General features: G+C 37.0%; 1 protein-coding gene across 1 annotated transcript in view; it reads right to left on the bottom strand.

Moving 5' to 3' along the window:
- The window catches only part of LOC103511889 (delta-1-pyrroline-5-carboxylate synthase-like), a 79,911-nt gene that overhangs the window by 42,276 nt on the left and 30,802 nt on the right, over nucleotides 1-6,833 (bottom strand). The gene's annotated exons all lie outside the window — the stretch shown is intronic.

The raw sequence follows: 6,833 nt of genomic DNA, 5'->3' as shown, positions 1-6,833 counted from the left end.
GCCTAAATCCAAAGTTTCAGCCATTGGTCCGTGTGTGTGTCTGTGTGTCTGAATGTACTGAACAGATTGCGTCTGGTCTCTTCATTGTAGAAGTCGGGTTTGGTGACGAGGACCTGTGAACAGAAGTAGAAGAGGGTTAATCGTAGTTTGTGTAGAAAGTGGGTATTTGTAAAGAAATAGGAGCAATGATTTTTTTTTTTTTTTTAATTAGGCCAGCCACTCACTATGAGATAGACCTAACAGGTACACCTGATCCGCCTGTCAGGTCTACCTGATACCTAATGAGCACACACACTATCAGGTCTAGTGAGCCTTAGGTCTGTACAAGGCTAGCCAGAGACTGTAAATGCTCCAAACCTCAGTTGTGTATAGTAAAGGTACACCTGATCCGCCTGTCAGGTCTACCTGATACCTAATGAGCACACACACTATCAGGTGTACCTGTCAGGTCTACCTGATAGTGGTCTGTACAAGGCTAGTATCTGGCCTTAGGTCTGTACAAGGCTAGCCAGAGACTGTAAATGCTCCAAACCTAAGTTGTGTAGTAACTGACTAAAAAGCGCGATGGACATCGAACTTCGGATCTGAAAATAAGAAACTGATTTTTCCCTTTGTGTAGTAACTGACTAAAAAGCGCGATGGACATCGAACTTCGGATCTGAAAATAAGAAACTGATTTTTCCCTCTCTTCCACTTTTTCTCTCACTGTTTCTCTCTCTCTCTGCCTATCTCTCTCTTCCTCTCTCATGTTATTTCCAATCAAAAGGAACGTGTAGGTAATTGAAATACAAACCAAATAGGCAGGATTGATCAAATGACCTCTCTCATGTTATTTCCAATCAAAAGGAACGTGTAGGTAATTGAAATACAAACCAAATAGGCAGGATTGATCAAATGAATACCTATACCTATGTATTTGTATGAAAAATTATCGTCACTCACAAGATTTGAATTTTTCTGATTGCACCAATATTTTTCGTGTCAGATTGCCCAGGGAGAAACGTGTGATATGGAAAGAAGAAGAAGAAGAAGAAGAAGAAAGAAAGAAAGAAAGAAAGAAAAGAAAACAGGAAACAAATTTGATGATTTTTTCCAACCCACGGATTGAGAAGAAAAAAGAAATCTTTTGTTGAATTCGTGTAATTTAAGCAGAGCAGAAGCCACGCGCTCCAATTATCGTTGCTTTTTTTTCGTGAGCTACCTAACCCATTTTTTTTTTTTTACCTAACCTCTCATCACCATTAGCAAAGGTGAGACGGAAATTAGGTTACGGTGCTCGTATACTTCTGTTCAGAGAGAATTAGGATAAGTACTATCCAGGTATTTAGGGATAATAAATCCCCCCTCGGTCCCTAGTCATAAATTAGGGAATAAAAGGGGGACTCCTTGTCTCAATCTGTCACCGCGCAGAGCTCGGATATTTCCTGGGTGAAGATAATGGCAACCTAATGACGAAAAAAGAAAATGTCCTTATTTATTCCGCTCACGTAGCTTGAAATGATTACATTTCTCCAAGACGAAACAATGCTACTCTCAGAATATCCTTTCTAAGTGGAATTCAACAAAAGTGCAACATTTTCCCTCCCTGCGCCCTTCCCCTATTCCTTCCCACCGTGGCATTCGTTATTCATTTCCCTTTTTCTCCTTCCAGTCTTCCCGTTTCTCCCTCTTTTCGTAGTTTCGTTCGTACCCTTTTCTTGTATTTTTATTCCTTTGTTTTTCTTCGCTACTTTAAGTTTTTTTTCCTTTTTGCGTGAGCTCCATAATGTTATTCTATTTGCACCTACATAATACCTGCTCATTATTCTAAAGATGGAGATGGAGGAGGAGGAAAAGAAGAGGAAGAAGAAGAAGGCCGTTTCTCCCTCTTTTCGTAGTTTCGTTCGTACCCTTTTCTTGTATTTTTATTCCTTTGTTTTTCTTCGCTACTTTAAGTTTTTTTTTCCTTTTTGCGTGAGCTCCATAATGTTATTCTATTTGCACCTACATAATACCTACTCATTATTCTAAAGATGGAGATGGAGGAGGAGAAAAAGAAGAGGAAGAAGGAGGAGGAGGAGAAGGCGGAAGAGGAGAAGGAGAAAGAGAAGAAGAAGAAGAAGAAGAAGAAGAAGAAGAAGAGAGGATTTTTAACCCGTTGACACTTTTCACCTATTTCCTTGTGGAATAAGTAAAATTTTCATTCTTACTTGAAAAAAAAAAACAACTTACGAGTAGGAGGTTATACAAGTGTGCTTATTTTTCCTCTCTAGAAGACTAAAGATTGTTAACATTGAACTTGAAGAACATAGCTCTTCATAAGCATAACCTTTATAATTACATAGGTACCTAACCTGCATAAGTACACGTATAGATAAAGGAGAATTTTCACCACTTGGGAGTGACAACTGAATTGAAATTCAAGAGGACATCTTAAGGAACGATCAAGTGCAGACATGCATTAGCAGATTGGGAAATTCAAGGAAAAGGGAAGTAGACTAGCGGGAAGAAGGAAGAACTTGAAGAGCAGGAAGAAGGATTGAAGGATTCCCCCGTTTCGTCAGATGTGGTTATTAGGAACTTAGAGAGTCAAAAGGTTTCTATTGTATGAAAGGAAACTCATAATAGGTGATAGTACAAAGCCTGTCTTAACCTTAATAGTGTAACCTGAAAGGTGCTATTAAATTCTACATCAGAGCTTTGTAGATTGATGCTCTCTGTATGGGGATGGGGACCATGTTTCCTAAAGGTCCGTTCCCACTTGTCGTTCGGAAAAAAAATCGTGCATCAGAGCTTTGTAGATTGATGCTCTCTGTATGGGGACCATGTTTCCTAAAGGTCCGTTCCCACTTGTCGTTCGGAAAAAAAATCGTTTTGTGTATAGAGGGAACACTCTCATTTGAATTACGTTGCCTACAAGGACGGTTTGTGTTGTCCGGAAAAAACTCGTGTCGTGTGTGTGTGTGTTTTTTGTCTCTCATTTATTATTTATCTCATTTCTCATTTACATCTACAGACATAAGTGTATCAGTCAAATTACATTGCCTAGACGACATTAGGAAAAAAATCGAACGAAAAGCACAATAAGTGTGAACGGACCTTTTGTCCCTCTGTCCTATTGTCTAATAGTTCCGTTTGCATCTGTACTCTCTCCTGGTTCCTAGTGTCTATAAAGTTCCTTTTCTTATAATTTAATAGAAGACTCCTGAGTGTAAGATATAACCGCTAGACGTGGTTGTGTGGTAAATCCTTAGTTGTGTGCTGAATCCTTGAGGTATTCCCTACTAGCTATAAAGCACCTGTAAGTAGAGGCACTTCTATTGTAATTTGCAAAACCCATAGCTACCTACATTGTATATTGTAAATTATAGATAAGATATTATGGTAGGCTCTTATTGTATTAGGCATCTCCACACTGGTGCTTCTTGTATTGATGTTTTTTTTTATATATATATATTTGAGGAAGTCAGTAATAATAAAAATAAATTATTATTATGTCCACGTCCGCGCCGAGGTACATAATATGTAAACTCATTAATTCTCAATGAATTCAATTTTATAACAAGGTACATAGGACAAAAAGGGTGTCAGGACATCAAATTATAATTATCTACAATCTGCTTTTGCTCTTTGGGACAAGTAACGGGAGCATGTTTACTTTGCTATTAAAATCAACAAACAAACAAACAAACAAGGTACCTACTGTCTGTTTAACTTTATAGGACTCCATAGAGCGAAGAAAGAAAATATAGATGCAGGAGAAAAGGAATTTTCAACTCCTGAGCTCTATTTGTTAAATGCAAACAAATGGAGGGCGCAAAAAAGAGAGTTCATTCAAATTTTTCTTCCAAAAAACGTGACTTCAGAAGTTTCACAATGATCCTTTGACTACCTGCGAGAGAATTTCGAGAGATATTTGTGGAATGTTGACGTGATGGACTTTTAAACGTAAAAGTCAGAACGTGTCTTGAACTCATGATAAGAGCAGGAGCGGATTGTGAACAGTTTCGGGGATAGATTTTTCACTTACAATAATCACTTACAACTTACAATAAGATGTATCTTTTGCAGTTTGTTTCTATACATATTTCTAGAAGCTTTTTGCACAAACTAATAGCTATCTGTCTTTCATAATTAGTTATGTACCTATTAGGTTATAGCCATCTCTTCTAGTACTTACTTTTTCTTTCAATATTTTAAATAGTAACAAAGTCAGAACGTGTCTTGAACTCATGATAGTAGGAAGAGCAGGAGCGGATTGTGAACAGTTTCGGGAATAGATTTTTCACTTACAATTATCACTTACAACGTACAATAAGATGTATCTTTTGCAGTTTGTTCCTATACAATACATATTAAATTTCTAGAAGCTTTGCACAAACTAATAGCTACCTGTCTTTCATAATTAATTATGTACCTATTAGGTTATAGCCATCTCTTCTAGTACTTACTTTTTCTATACTTTTAATATTTTAAATAGTAACTTTTTTTTAAAAGTTGAGGTTTGACAGAGGGAACTGTAACTGCTATGGTCTTATCGTCCCGAAATCGAAGAGAGAAGGAAGACAGGATAGGAGAAAGCCAGCCGTTCCGAGAATGAACATTATCCCATCAGGATAAAATCCGCCCCGGGCGTGAATCGAACCCGCGGCCTAGCGCTTACAAGGCCGACGCACTACCAACTAAGCTAACTTGGCACATTTTTCCTGCTTTGTTGGGAATTGAAAGGTTGGGAATCAAATGAATCTCAAGGTAACTTACATAAAATTTGATCGCTCAAAAAACAAACTTACTGCTTTCTTTCATTTTGTCCTCTCCGTTGTGTTTTTAAAAGCATGGAGTGGGGAAAGAAAAACGATAGGAAACAAAAAAGACATTAATGAACAAACAACGTACAAAAGTCAAGCAAAATGTTTTTTCGTTGAAATTTCCCATCCCGAAATTTATTTTCATTAAAAATCACAGAATGTAGGATGAGGGTCTCTAAATAGATTGCCGCTTTTCCATCACATTTACACCCTGTATTCTAGCTTATAAAATTAAATTTCCGAAGATTGAAATCTAGATCATAATGCAATTATTAAGAAAACACAAGTTTTTATTTTTTATAATTTAATAAAAAAATTAAAACGAACTTCCAAAGAAACTTTTCAAAGGGATGTAATAAAACTTTGGACCAAAGTTCTCGATACAAAAATATCCCCAAGATTGGATAAGATCCGATTAGAAGGCTAATTTTGATTGTGTTCTCCGAAGTTTTCCAAAACTTATTTATCATAATCTTTCCCTTGTTAGCGACTTGTTTTTAAAATTATTGTCTACCTACTATTCATAATCGGCTTACACCTAATTCAATTGTATTTTCTTTCGTCAATTGATAGGATTTTAGAATTTTCAGATATTTCTGAATTGTAAATTTTATAGCAGATCCATGGCAACCGTATGTGTGAAATGAAGTCGTATATTTGACACCTTTGTAGGTGTAGGAAAACTTTAAATAAAGTAGAAAATTCAATATGTCTTGTACCCTATCAAGGTAAAATCCTGTGTAAAACAAGGAAGCCATTTTTTTAAACATTTCACTTTTTGTTGTAATTGAAATAAAGAAATAAAAATAATTAATACTGACATACGAAATCAACTTCTTTTGGCAAATGGTTCAGTGTTTCTTTGTCTTTGGAAGGGAATTATCTAAAATGTTAGGTTCTTGTAAAGCTCCGCCCCTAGTCGGCGCTTTTTGTTTGAAATAGGAGAATAGGACCTACATGTCCGTTCCGACTTTTTTCGTTGCCCGTACATTTATAATTACTGAAGTCACATTATTGGCATTCACTTCACATGCTTCACAGATCTCCATTACTCCTCTACTGACTGAAACTCTCCAAATCTCGAGTTTTGTTCTAAGTAGATCTTCCCTCCGTGGTTCACTCTGTCAGTACAGGTTCTAATCTGCTTAGAGCTTTAAGCTCTCTCAATTGAGTATAGAGAGCGGACTGGAAGTGTAAGTCTTATTTATGATAATATTCTTAATGAGACAAATGTTTATGGGTCCCTCTCATTGAGGACATCGTGGTTCTGGGATGTCTGCATGTCTAATTGATTACTGGGAACTTCCTTTGGTCTGCGCCATTCTGCATTCAGGGTGGTTGGAACCCATTGAAGTATTGAAAAGTTCTGGTCTTGTTGTTATTCTGCATTCAGGGTTGGAAAGAACCCAATGAAGGCATTGAAAAGTTCTGGTAATGTTATCATCGTAGTGGCGTAGCTAACGCCATGTGCTGAGGGTCTCAGACTCAGTCCTATTCGTCTTGGTCGACAGATCTGTAGTGAGCCAACTTTTACAGTAACTTTTTCTCGACAGGCATTGAGGAGAGAGAGAGGAGTCCACAGCAAATTTTTATCGTCTCAAAAAAAAAAAAAAAGCCGTAGTGGCTGCTGGCTACTGCTCTTTGTCATGCTCTTTAGATATAGTGAAACACTTTGCCCTATTACCCTACACCTGACGCTGTTTCCGATTGCCTGACATAAGTAGAAGATGAGAGAAGAAAATGCTTTGTTTACAACAATGTCTAATGCCCTGCCCTGATAGAACTGAAAAGTCTTTTTGCCTCACGAAAACTATAAGTTCCCTTATTAAAATTCCACTAAAGTTAAATTTGTGGATTTGCGAAGAACTAAACTCACATAAAAGAGGCCTAAGACCTGAGGGAAGAGATGAGAAAAAATAAAATAAAGTAAATACCTAAACTTTTTTTTTTACTTTGTTAACAAATAACGCAGAAAATTGTTCAAAGTAAATCGACAGATGGGAAAAAGGGGTAAAGAGGAAGGAGAAGGAAAAGAAGAAGACGAAG

This window comes from Diaphorina citri, unplaced genomic scaffold (assembly GCF_000475195.1).
Source record: "Diaphorina citri unplaced genomic scaffold, Diaci psyllid genome assembly version 1.1 scaffold763, whole genome shotgun sequence".
NCBI classification, from domain to species: Eukaryota; Metazoa; Arthropoda; class Insecta; order Hemiptera; family Psyllidae; genus Diaphorina; species Diaphorina citri.
Note: the sequence above shows the minus strand (reverse complement) of the source record. Positions and strands in the feature narration are given on the sequence as shown.